Source organism: Heptranchias perlo, chromosome 9 (assembly GCF_035084215.1).
Source record: "Heptranchias perlo isolate sHepPer1 chromosome 9, sHepPer1.hap1, whole genome shotgun sequence".
NCBI lineage: Eukaryota > Metazoa > Chordata > Chondrichthyes > Hexanchiformes > Hexanchidae > Heptranchias > Heptranchias perlo.
This window is the reverse complement of record NC_090333.1, coordinates 63,337,232-63,349,751: the sequence shown is the minus strand read 5'-3', so window position 1 is coordinate 63,349,751 and position 12,520 is coordinate 63,337,232. Positions and strand designations below refer to the sequence as shown.

Sequence of the window (12,520 nt, the reverse complement as noted above, 5' to 3'; positions counted from 1 at the left end):
GGAATAAGTTTGGGCGGGGGGGGGGGTTGAAGTAGCTGTACTAATTAGAGATAACAATGGTAGTAGAAAAATGGGACATAACTAACAGAAAGATAGAAACAGAATCCATATGGATTGAAATAAAAGAAAAGGGATCAATCACGCTAATAGGGGTATACTACAGACCATCTAATAGTGGAAAGGAGGTGGAGGAAGAAATACGTAAGCAAATATGTTAAATGAGTAAAGGACATGGAATAATCATGAGAGATTTTAACTATCCCTAAATAAACTGGCAAGAGGTAGGAAAAAGGGGTACAGGGAATGGAGTTTTTACAATGTGTGCAGGATTCCTTTCTTACCCAGTATATAAAAAGCCCAACAAGAGAGGAAGCACTGCTGGATCTAGTAATGGGAAATGAAACAGAACAGAGAAGAAAAGTAAGCTCAAGGGATCACTACATCATAAGGTTTAAGATAAAAATTAAGAAGGACGGACATAAGTAAGACAAAGACCAAAGTAATAAATTGAAAAAAGCTGATTTTCAGGGGATGAGAATGGAATTACGAAAAATAAACTGGAAAAATTTACTGACAAAGATATAGAACTGCAGTGGGAAACATTTAAAACAGTGATCAAGAAAGTCCAGGAGAAATATATCCCACTAAAAAGCAAGAACAAACTAGCCAGAAATGACACATCATGGATGAATAAAGAAAATGGCATACACTAAGTACATACACAAAGGGAATACGAAAAGGTTAGGAAAGAAGCTTAAAAAAACAATTAGGAAGGCAAAGGAAAACTATGAAATTAAATTATCAAGGAATATAAAGAGATAGTCAAGCATTCTACAGACACATAACTAACAAAAGAAAAACCAGGCTAGGGCCACTAAGGGATACACACGATAAACCCACAGGTAATGACAACAAAATGGCAGAAATATTAAATAATTACTTTGCCTCAGTATTTATCAGGGAGACTAAAACGGTGAGCATGACATTAGAACAAGAGATCAAAAAAGATATAAAGAGACTTAAAATAGAAAGGCGGTAGATAATTGATAAACTAATCAAACTTAAGAAAGGATAAAACCCCTGGTCTGGAAGGCTTCCATCCGTGCATATTAAAAGAAGGTAGGTAAGAAATCGTAAAGGTACTATTACATATATATAAAAATTCATTAGAAAACGGAATAGTGCCAGAGGACTGGTGAACAGCTAATGTGATTCCTATATTTAAAAAGGGAGATAGAACCAGTCCAGGGAACTACAGACCAATTAGCTTAATGTCGGTGGTAGGAAAGATAATGGAATCCTTACTCAAAGATGTAATAGAAAAACATCTAGAAAACAAAAATATAATAAAGAATAGTCAGCACGGATTTCAAAAGGAAAGATAATGCATGGCCAACCTTAATGAATTCTTTGAAGAACTAACAGAAAGGGTTGACAAGGGAAATGCAGCAGATGTAATATATTTGGATTTTCAAAAGGCCTTTGCATAGTGGACTCATGACTAAGGTCAGAGCATGTGGAGTCAGGGGACAAGTAGCAGAATCGATAGCAAGCTGGCTACAAAATAGAAAACAGAGAGTAGGGTTTAAAGGTAATTACTCAGACTGGCAAAAGGTGGGAAGTGGTGTTCCACAAGGATCAATGCTGGGACCAGTGTTGTTCACAATTTGCATGAACGATTAGGACTCGGGAATCCAAAGTACAATTTCGAAATTTGCAGACGACACCAAATTGGAGGAATACTGAGGAGGACAGCGACAAAATACAGGAAGACATTACCACGATAAAGGCGCTATATAAATGCAAATTGTTGTTGGAAAATAAGAGTCTAAATGGGGTAGAGGAGCAGAGGGATCTGGGGGTAGAGATACACAAATCACTAAAAGTAGCGACGCTTGTTAATAAGGCCATAAAAAAAGCAAAGCATTGGGGTTCTCCTCTAGAGGGATAGAATTGAAAAGCAAAGAAGTTATGTTAAACTTGTATAGAACCTTGGTAAGGTCACACTTGGAGTACTGTGAACAGTTCTGGTCTCCATATTATAAAAAGGATATAGAGGCACTGGAGAAGGTGCAAAAAAGTTTTGCTTGGATGATATCAGAACTGAGAGGTTATACATATCAGGAAAGATTTAACTGGCTGGGGCTCTTTAGAAAAAAGACTGAGAAGTGACCTGATAGAGCTCTTTAAGATTATGAAAGGGTTTCATAGGGTAGACATAGAGATGATGTTTCTACTTGCAGGGGAGACCAGAACTAGGGGCCATAATTATAAAATAGTCACTAATAAATCCAATAGGGAATACAGGAGAAACTTCTTTACCCAGAGAATGGTTGGAATGTGGAACTGGCTACCACAAAGGAGCGGTTGAGGCGACTAGCATAGATGCATTTAAGGGGAAGCTAGATAAACACATGAGGGAGAAAGGAATAGAATGATATGCTGATGGGGTTAGATGAAATAGGGGGGAGGAGGCTCGTGTGGAGAGGGAACTATGTAAAGCGGGCAGTTTCAGGCAGCAGCATTGTGACTGAATTTCTCTTTTGTTAGACACTTTCATAATTAAACATTTTCCAATTTGGTTTATTCTTTACTCAGTAGTATAAAAGTTTGGGATAATCTTCCATGCAGGGCAATAGAGGCAAAAAGTGTTAATACAAATTGAATGTAATGATGGGAGTGCTACAGTACTAGAGGGAGGAACTTTGCTGGGCTAAATGTCCCTTTCTCATCCCCCAATCCTACTGTGCACTCTCATGTTATTTCTTTGCAATTTTTTGCCACCAAAAATATCTTCACTACTTTGGTTAAGGTTTTGACTGGGATTGGTTCCAAGTATCACACACCCTGCGGTACCCTGCCCAAGTGGCAATTCTTCACATGGAAAACTAGACAGTGAACACAGCAGGCCATTCAACCATGCGGGGCATCACAGCCAAGCCCGATCCTGTCCTCACTAAACATCCACAAGTGTGCATTTCAAGTCGCAGTCACTTGATGGCAACCAGGAGTATAAACCCAGTCCAATTTTCGCTTCCCTAATTCAGTGCCTCTAAGACCGATTGCAGTAACTCTACCACTACCCTGTCTGAGACCAGCAAACTCAGCACATGCCAGGGATCAAATCTGGAAAGTTTGTGGTCTAATTGGCTGAGTAATGCACCATCTTAACCAGCTGAGCCATTCGTGGAGACCATCCTCGGCAATACTCATCATCATTCTTGTTTCAATAAGACAGGAAAATTCAGCATTCAGGTTAATATTTGCTGAAAAGACTCATTAATTCATTTGTTATCTGAAATAACTGGTTCAAACGAAATAGGCAATTACTTACATGCCCTTCAATTTAAGTTGTTTGGTTTAGAATGCCAGATTCTAAGACTGTGCTTGAGAAGAAACACTGCTAAATTTATAGCAATAATGCTTCTTTCCAGCATTCTGAATTAACATTTAGATTTTCAACACGTACAGTAACTGATGAAGATACACATACATTGATACACCGGCATCAATCTTGCCCAACTAGTCTAGAACATAAGCTAGTCTAGAACATAGAAGCTAAGAACCAGGAACGTGCCAGAACAATTGATACTAAATTCTCAATCACTGAAGTACACCATATAGCAACTGTCATGCCTTATTCAATGGCATCCCCAAAATGAAGTTATAATTAGCAGTTTTGGAATACTGGGAAATGTGCAACAGCCTGATCAATGGCTTTCCCTGAACATCTCATCGTGGGAGTAAGAGGTAACAGGGCAATTTAATGCAGGCAAATGGAATGCAGCAGTGAATTTGAAGTATAAAGGACAGGGGGAAATCATACATCAAAAAAACAGGAAGCGGCACCATCGGGGAAAGGAGTGGCTAGGGAGCAGAAAAGTGACACATTCCATGTTGGCTGTTATTTTACCCAAGTTTTTTTAAATCACAACATTCAAACTCCTGTTTCCAAGGATGCGTACCTTGACAGAAGGCTGCATTTGAACCCTCGGATTTAACTGGGAAAATTCAGAAACGCAAAAGGATGCTCACTCATTCATTCAGTAGGTAATAGAGGAAATTGCAATATGCTCAAAAAAAGTTATCATTGTCCTTTCCAAATCATTTAAATATCTTCCAAGCAGATGGTGGGTTGTTTGAGAAAATAAGAATCCATGAACTGCACTCAATATTGTTTAATGCTTTACATATCTTGGTCATTTTTTTGTATTCAAAGTTTGGGATGTAAGGAATTAAAGAATTTTGCTACCTAATATCAGCATCAAGCACTCCAAGGTCAGGCATTGCACAATCAGCCTGATGGCCCAACAACATCTTGCATTGATACAGTGCCTTTAACGTAGTAAAATTTCCCAAGGCACTTCACAGGAGCAATTTTCAAACAAAATTTGACACCAAGTCACACAAGGAGGTATTAGAACAGGTGACCAAAAGCTTGGTCAAAGAGACAGGTTTTAAGGAGCGCCTTAGAGGAGGAGAGGTAGATAGGCAGAGTGGTTTAGGGAGGGAATTCCAGAGCCCAGGACCTAGGGAGCTGAAGGCACGGCCGGCAATGGTGGAGCGATTAAAATTGGGGATGGCCAAGAGGCAAGAATTGGAGGAGCACAGAGAGGGTTGTAGAGCTGGAGGCAGTTACAGAGATAGGGAGGGGCGAGGCCATGGAGGGATTTGAAAACAAGGATGAGCATTTTAAAATTGAGGCATTTCCAGACCGGGGGCCTGTATAGTTCAGCAGGCACAAGGGTGATGGGTGAATGGGAATTGGTGTGAGTTAGGCTATGGGCAACAGAGTTTTGGATGAGCTCAAGTTTATGGAGGGTGGAAGATGGGAGCCCGGCCAGGAGAGCACTGGAATAGTCATGTCTAGAGGTAACAAAGGCATGGATAAGGGTTTCAGCAGCAGATGAGCTGAGGCAGGGGCGGAGACGGGCGACGTTACAGGGGTGGAAGTAGGCAGTCTTGGTGATGGAGCAGATATGTGGTTGAAAGAGTCAAATATGACGCCATGGTTGCGAATGGTCTGGTTCAGCCTCAGACAGTGGCCAGGGAAAGGGATGGAGTCGGTGGCGAGGGAACAGAGTTTGAGGCAGGGACCAAAGACAATGGCTTCGGTCTTCCCGATAATTAGTTGGAGGAAATTTTTGCTCATCCAGGGCTGGATGTCGGATTTGGGAGGCGACAACACATTCAAGGACTTTGGAGAGGAAATGAAGGTTGAAGATGGGGCGGTAGTTTGCAAGTACAGAGGGATCAAGGGTGGATTTTTTTTTGAGGGGGGTGATGACGGCAGATTTGAAGGGCCAGAGGACAGTACCTGAGGAGAGGGAACCATTAGCAATATCAGCTAACATGGGGGCTAGGAAGGGAAGTTGGGTGGTCAGCAGTTTGGTGGGAATAGGGTCGAGGGAGCAGGAGGTGAGTCTCATGGTCAAGATGAGCTCAGAGGGGGCATGAGGGGAGATAGGAGAGAAACTAGAGGAAGATGCGAGTTCAGGGCAAAAGCAGGGAGGAACCGTAGGGGAAGTTTGGCTTGATGGGCTAGGAAAGGAGGGAAGCGGCAGAGGCAGCTGAACGGATGGTCTCAATCTTAGTGACAAAGAAATCCATGAACTCCTCGCACCTGTTGTTGGAGGTGGAGGTGGAGGAGGCAGGGAGAGGGGTTTAAGAAGACGGTTTGTCGTGGAGAAGCCGGGTGTTATCTTTGCATTCCAGGATGATCCTGGAATAGTGAGCCGTTTTGACAGAGGAGAGCAGGACCAATAGTACTTTATCTGGTCCAGCCAGATCTGACGATGAATGGCTAAACCATAAACGTTTAAGTCTGCGTCCCTTGAAAGTAAGGGAGCGGAGATAAAGGCCATACCAGGGGGAACAACCAGGGAGAGAGTAATGGTTTTAATGGGGATATGGGCATCAAAGATGGAGGTGAGGGTGTGATTGAGCAGATAAGTAGCTGCAGAAATGTCATGGTGAATGGAGGGCCAAAGGCTAGACAGTTGGAAATTTGAAAGTGCCGTTGTAAGTGACTTGGGGAGACAATGTACCTTTGTCTCAACTTCAACAAAGCATCAGTTTTTGCAATAAAAATGAATTATCCAATAATTTGATTTAAACAACTTTGAATTAAGAGTATGCTATACAGCAGCAGAGTACTCTTTTCTAATCCAGTCACCTCTCACAATTTCTGCTTAGTTTAGCACTGCAAACTCACAACCAGTAGAAATTGGATTTTGATCTCCCACTCTCATTTCAGGCACCCAAGAGTGAGGACTTTCATCCCATCACTTTGGGCTGGATTCAAACCAAGTTTAGAGAAATAAGAGCAGTTTGCTAACTCATTATAGAATCATAGAAAGGTTACAGCACAGGAGGCCATTCGTCCCATCAAGTCTGCACCAACTCGATGCAAGAGCAATCCAGCTCGTCCCACTCCCCCGCCCTATCCTTGTAGCCCTGCAATTTTTTTCCTTTCAAGTACTTATCCAGATCCCTGTTCAAAGCCACGATTAAATCTGCCTCAACCACCCCCTCGGGCAGTGCATTCCAGATCCTAACCACTTGCTGTGTAAAAAAGTTTTCCCCTATGTCACCTTTGGTTCCTTTGCCAATCACCTTAAATCTACGTCCTCTGGTTCTTGACCCTTCCGCCAATCGGAACAGTTTCTCTCTATCTACTCTGTCTGGACCCTTCATGATGTGGAGATGCCGGTGATGGACTGGGGTTGACAATTGTAAACAATTTTACAACACCAAGTTATAGTCCAGCAATTTTATTTTAAATTCACAAGCTTTCGGAGGCTTCCTCCTTCCTCATTTACCTGAGGAAGGAGGAAGCCTCCGAAAGCTTGTGAATTTAAAATAAAATTGCTGGACTATAACTTGGTGTTGTAAAATTGTTTACAATTGTGGACCCTTCATGATTTTAAATACCTCTATCAAATTATTTTTTAATTCGTTCATGGGATATGGGTGTCGCTGGCAAGGCCAGAATTTATTGCCCATCCCTAACTGCCCTTGAGAAGGTGATGAGCTGCCTTCTTGAACCGCTGCAGTCCATGTGGTGAAGGTTCTCCCATAGTGCTGTTAGGTCGGGAGTTCCAGGATTTTGACCCAGCGACAATGAAGGAACGGCGATATATTTCCAAGTCGGGATGGTGTGTGACTTGGAGGGGAACGTGCAGGTGTTGTTCCCATGTGCCTGCTGCCCTTGTCCTTCTAGGTGGTAGAAGTCGTGGGATTGGGAGATGCTGTCGAAGAAGCCTTGGTGAGTTGCTGCAGTGCATCCTGTGGATGGCACACACTGCAGCCACAGTGCGCCGGTGGTGAAGGGAGTGAATGTTTAGGGTGGTGGATGGGGTGCCAATCAAGCAGGCTGCTTTGTCCTGGATGGTGTTGAGCTTCTTGAGTGTTGTTAGACTCATCCAGGCAAGTGGAGAGTATTCCATCACACTCCTGACTTGTGCCTTGTAGATGGTGGAAAGGCTTTGGGGAGTCAGGGGGTGAGTCACTCGCCGCAGAATACCCAGCCTCTGACCTGCTCTTGTAGCCACAGTATTTCTGTGGATGGTCGAGTTAAGTTTTTGGTCAATGGTGACCCCCAGGATGTTGATGGTGGGGGATTCAACGATGGTAATGCCGTTGAATGTCAAGGGGAGGTGGTTAGACTCTCTCTTGTTGGAGATGGTCATTGTCTGGCACTTGTCTAGCACGAATATTACTTGCCACTTATCAGCACAAGCCTGGATGTTGTCCAGGTCTTGCTGCATGCGGGCACGGACTGCTTCATTATCTGAGGGGTTGCGAATGGAACTGAACACTGTGCAATCATCAGCGAACATCCCCATTTCTGACCTTATGATGGAGGGAAGGTCATTGATGAAGCAGCTCGCAAGAAGGAGATTGTTCCTGTTTCAAGGAGAGCAATCCCAGCTTCCCAGTCTATCCACATAACTAAAGTCCCTCATCCCTGGAATCATTCTAGTAAATTTCTTCTGCACCCTCTCTAATGCCCTCAGATCTTATCTAGAATGCGGTGCCAGTTGTCGTTGAATCAGTGTTTTTTTTCATCATGACTTCCTTGCTTTTATACTCTATGCTTCTATTTATAAAGCCCAGGATTCCATATGCTTTCTTAAGTGCTTTCTCAACCAGCCCTGCCACCTTCAACGATTTGTGCACATATACCCCCAGATCTCTCTGTTCCTGTACCCCTTTTAGAATTGTGCCCACTAGTTTATGTTGCCTCTCCTTGTTCTTCCTTCCAAAATGTATCACTTCGCATTTTTCTGTGTTAAATTTCATCTGCCATGTGTGCGCCCATTTCACCAGCCTGTCGACATCCTCTTGAAGTCTATCACTATACTCCTCACTGTTCATTACACTTCCACGTTTTGTATCATCTGTAAAGTTGGAAACTGTGCTCTGTACACCCAAGTTCAAGTCATTAATATGTATCAAGAAAAGCAGTGGTCCTAGTACCAATCCCTGGGGAACACCACTGTACACCTCTCTTCCAGTCCGAAAAACAATCATTCACTACTACTCTCTGCTTCCTGTTACTTAGCCAATTTTGTATCCATACTTTATTCCATGGGCTTCAACCTTGATGACAAACCGACTATGTGGCACTTTATCAAACGCCTTTTCATTGAGCCAGCAAGTCCAAGCTCAATACTTTTCAACTTCCCTCCCATTATAGCAACAGAAAATATGACACAATTGTCTTCTGATATGCATTTGTTATCAATCCCCTGCCTCGGATTGACCCGCCCCCCCCCCCAAATACATCATCTTTGCCCATGAATATACAACCCCCTTTCGTAGCCACTTTCGAAAGGATTGTAATAGGTTGAAGGGTGCACTTGTCCTCTAAATGACTCGAAATAATTGAGAACGAGCGGATTTAGGGGGTGCAATATCCTGTCAAAAACTATGATTGTACCACTGACAATTAGACAGACGACAGACAGGCAGCGTGCCAGACCCACAGAGAGCCGGACAGGCAGACTGATGGATCGATCCCACCCCATACCTGGCAGGTTTTGTTTTGTACATTTAGTCACACGGATACTCCTCTCATCGACATGGGGGTGATCGGGGTGAAGGGGAGAGCACCCAGATCCCTTCACTGCCCATGGAGACACTATCCCAGCTCCGCAGCTCCGGTTCAGGAGCTCCTGTTCACTGCAGCTGGTTCAGGTGCCGCGGGCGACAACTCCAAGGTGACACTTACTTACTAGACCTCCCGGCCCAGGGAGGGGGCCTCGTCCAGCAGGAGAGAAGGGGATGGGGGGGGGGGCGGCCGACAACACAAGACAGGGCCGAGCCGGAGCCGGAGCGGAGCCGCCGAGCCCCTGCACTTCACCGCCTGGAACCTTCCATCTCCTTCCCGCGACGGATCGGATCGGATCGGATCAAAGCCCCCTGAATTCAGAAAGGAAGCGGCCAGCGGGCCGAGCTCCCAGTTCCGGGCGCCTCTCGCTCTCAGCCCGCCGGCCCAGGCTCCGTCTCCCGGGCCGCGCTGTCTGTGTCTCTCTCTCTCTCTCTCCCCCCCCGCCACCACCACCAGCTGCTGATGGTGCCGAGATTCCCACTGCGCTTGTCCCCGGAGAGCCCGGCCCCCCGCCGCTCGCGCTCCTTTTACTGGTTTTAATTTCAAACCTTTGTTTTCGTTCCCGACCAAAAAAAAAAGAAACCAACTGAGAGGCCGGGTGCCCGCACATGCGCACTGGCTCGCTGTCGCCGCGCACTGAACGCTGGGAGTGCTTTAGAATGTGCCCCGGGAAAGAAGCCTCGCCGTGAGGTGCAGTCAGCCCCCCGCCGCCCCTTCACCCAGGTGCATTTGGGTTGCAGCTTTGCGGCGACAAAAATTACTCGGTTATAGAAATTCCTCCGATGGCTGCGTTGGGAGCACTTTGTATACCGAGGGGCTGCAATCAGGGAACCCCCGCCCCCCCCCTCCTGCAGAATGTACAATTCAAATTGATGTAATATATCTGTAATCAATAATCTGTATTGAGTGTAATGAAAGCAATGAGGCACCCCTAAAGTGTCATAAACTGTAATTATGTACAATGTGTTCATTGAACTGTACTTGATGTAACCTGCACATTGTATAATCTGTTGTGTACGTTTGGAATGTGATATGAGGACTGTATTGTATGTATTGCTGCAAATTTTATGAATAAAGTATATTTTAATTAAAAAAACGAATGCAGTGAAGCCAGGGCATTGAGGGAGCTTGCCCAGGTTTGCCACTGTACTCTCATTTAAATACGTGATGTGGAGATGCCGGTGATGGACTGGGGTTGACAATTGAAAACAATTTTACAACACCAAGTTACAGTCCAACAAATTTATTTTAAATTCCACAAGCTTTCGGAGGCTTCGAAAGCTTGTGGAATTTAAAATAAATTTGTTGAACTATAACTTGGTGTTGTAAAATTGTTTACAATCATTTAAATACAGCATCCAACCACTGGAAGCACGAGTCAAGGTTGCCAGAACTTAAAATGTTTGTAGCCCAAAAGTCAACCAAATTCTTACCCAGTATTACATAAAATAATAATAGAAAATGCTGGCAGGCAAGGCAGCATCTGCGGAGAGAAGAAACAAAGTAAAAGTTTCAGGTCGACGACTTTTCATCAGAACTGGAAGATGTCAGAGATGAACAGCTTTTAAGCAAGTGCAGGGCCAGGGAACATCACAGATGCTGCCTGACCAGTTTTTCCAGTATTTGTTTTTATTTCAGATTTCCAGCATCGGCAGAATTTTGCATTTTTTGGCCCAATATTATGTTGCCTAACGAGCTCAAAAGAAGCCCAATAGCCATGATATTTTCAAGTTTCTTTGTATATTTTTATCTTAAGTTATTAGAATGATCAGATCTCAGTGCAAGCACACACACACATTGTAGAGCAAAGGATAGCAGAGTGATCAATTTAGGTTCGTGAGTTTGAAACTGAGAAAAGAATTGATAAAGAGGGAGAAAATTAATTATGAGAGTTAATTGGCAAGAAATATAAAAACAGATTGTAAGAGCTATTGCAAGTATATAAAAAGGAAGAGATTAGTGAAGGTAAACATGGGTCCCTTAGAGGTAGAGACAAGAAAAAATATAAAGGGAAATAAGGAAATGGATGAGACGTTAAACAAATATTTTGTATCTGTGTTCACAGTAGAAGACACAAAAAACGTATCAGGAATAGTGGGGAACCAAGGGTCTAATGAAAGGGAGGAACATAAAGTAATTAAGATTATAAAGAAAATGTTTTGGAAAAATTAATGGGACTAAAAGCCGACAAATCCCTGGACCTGATTGCCTGAGGGTTCTAAAAGAGGTGGCTGCAGAGATAATGGATGCATTGGTTTTGATCTTCCAGAATTCCCTAGATTCTAGAACAGTCCCAGTGGATTGGAAGGAGCAAATGTAACCCCACTATTCAAGTAAGCAGGGAGAGAGAAAACAGGCCAGATAGCCTGACATTAGTAGGGAAAATGCTAGAATCTATTATTAAGGACGTAGTAATACGACACTTAGAAAATCATAATATGATTAGGCAGAGTCAACACGGTTTTATGAATGGGAAATCGTGTTTGACAAATCTATTAGAGTTTTTTGAGGATATAACTAGCAGGGTAGATAAAGGGGAACCAGTGGATGTAGTATATTTGGATTTTCAAAAGACATTAGATAAGGTGCCCCATAAGAGGTTGTTAATCAAAATACAATCCCTATTGTAACTTATACTATATATCAATAAACCTTTGAATTCAAAATGTAAAAAATATCTAACTTACTTGAATTCTGATGACAGGTCTGTGTACCGGCTATAGCCAAAAATTAAAAACTTCAAATCTGGCTGAATTTTCTGCGCAGGAGCATAACTCTGGAGTTTTTAAAGTGCCATCTGCATTTTCTGTTGGTGGCAAAGTTTGAAACTGAACATTTTACACTGTGCACTGTGCGAGATAAGATACGAGTCTGCTAAAGTCTGGGGCAGGAGAATGGCTTCTGTCAGGCCAAATGTTTTGAGTGGGAGTATTGCTGCAGGAAAGGTAAAACCAAACAAAAGGAAACAAAGTTATCCAATTAAAAGAAACAAGCAAAAGTGCAATGCAAAGAAACCAAAATACGAGCAGTTTCTCATGACTGCACCTGCAGGAGTGTGTTTCGCTCCAGTTTTTAAAGGTGCTGACATCATGCCAACAAAGAAATTCAATGGAATTCCCAGGGCAACAAGGACATGTTTCCAAGCGAATGCACTAATGAGGCTGGTGCCATGGAGCAGCACAAGCCTCCTAAGGCTCCAGTGCATGCCCATCAGAAAACCCAGGGCAAGGACAAATCCAGCGCATGGAGTCAAACACAGATCTATTTTTAGAGACAGGGAAGTTTCATAAAGCATATCACCTGTGGATAAAATTCTAATGTACTTAGATTGAAAGACTTTTGATTCTTAGTCATAGAGATCAAGAATCAGAAACTCATATGTTGTTTAGCTTCAGAACTGACCTT

General features: G+C 43.3%; 1 protein-coding gene across 2 annotated transcripts in view; it reads right to left on the bottom strand.

Annotated features, from left to right (window-relative positions):
• The window catches only part of zbtb41 (zinc finger and BTB domain containing 41), a 38,375-nt gene extending 28,655 nt beyond the window's left edge, over window positions 1-9,720 (bottom strand). The window contains exon 1 of one of the 2 annotated variants that reach the window (XM_067990637.1): window positions 9,664-9,720. The gene's annotated coding sequence lies outside the window, so the exon portion shown is untranslated. Of the gene's footprint in view, window positions 1-9,235; window positions 9,563-9,663 lie in introns of those variants that run through there. The other variant, XM_067990639.1, reaches the window with a different exon arrangement.
• Window positions 9,721-12,520: the final 2,800 nt, after the last annotated feature.